The sequence below is a fragment of the Nanorana parkeri genome, unplaced genomic scaffold (genome assembly GCF_000935625.1).
Source record: "Nanorana parkeri isolate BGI_ZX_2015 unplaced genomic scaffold, ASM93562v1 scaffold3035, whole genome shotgun sequence".
Lineage (NCBI taxonomy): Eukaryota > Metazoa > Chordata > Amphibia > Anura > Dicroglossidae > Nanorana > Nanorana parkeri.
The window spans coordinates 48,817-49,519 of record NW_017309303.1 but is presented as its reverse complement, the minus strand read 5'-3'; positions in this window follow the sequence as shown (position 1 = coordinate 49,519).

Sequence of the window (703 nt, the reverse complement as noted above, 5' to 3'; positions counted from 1 at the left end):
CCCCCCCCCCCCCGACAGACCATCTGTGTTATACTTCAACATGGAGACTGCAATTATTTATATTGTCCACAAGGTGGTGGTCTCACTTACACCCAGGCAGAGGAAGTGTTGGGATAAATAGACAGGAAATGAGGTACACACAAACCGGAAGTTGTGGAATGCACAGACAGGATGTGAACCCAGACAGGAAATTGTGGGTGAGGGGAGGGGGGGATATTGTTGAGAGGAAACAGAGGAGACATTGCTGGGACTGGAAGCAGAGGAGGTAATGAGATTTTGCATCGGTTTCTGCACAGAGGAGCTGACACTCTAATGCCCCCCCCCCACAGGCACACACTGTTATTATACATGTATATAGCGCTGACATATACCGAAACGCTGTACAGAGGAGCCAGTCACATGGGTCTCTGTACAGAGGAGCTTTGCATGAGTTTCTGCACAGAGGAGCTGACACTCTAATGCCCCCCCCCCCACAGGCACACACTGTTATTATACATGTATATAGCGCTGACATATACCGAAACGCTGTACAGAGGAGCCAGTCACATGGGTCTCTGTACAGAGGAGCTGGCAATCGCACACTATTATTAAAAGGCAAGATTGGGTTGTGGTGGGTGAAGGTTTGGTGGTGAAAGCCGAGGAGGGGGGGGGAGGGGGGGCTCGAGGATTAGGAGGGGGGGTGGGGGGTTGTTGGGGGTGTTGG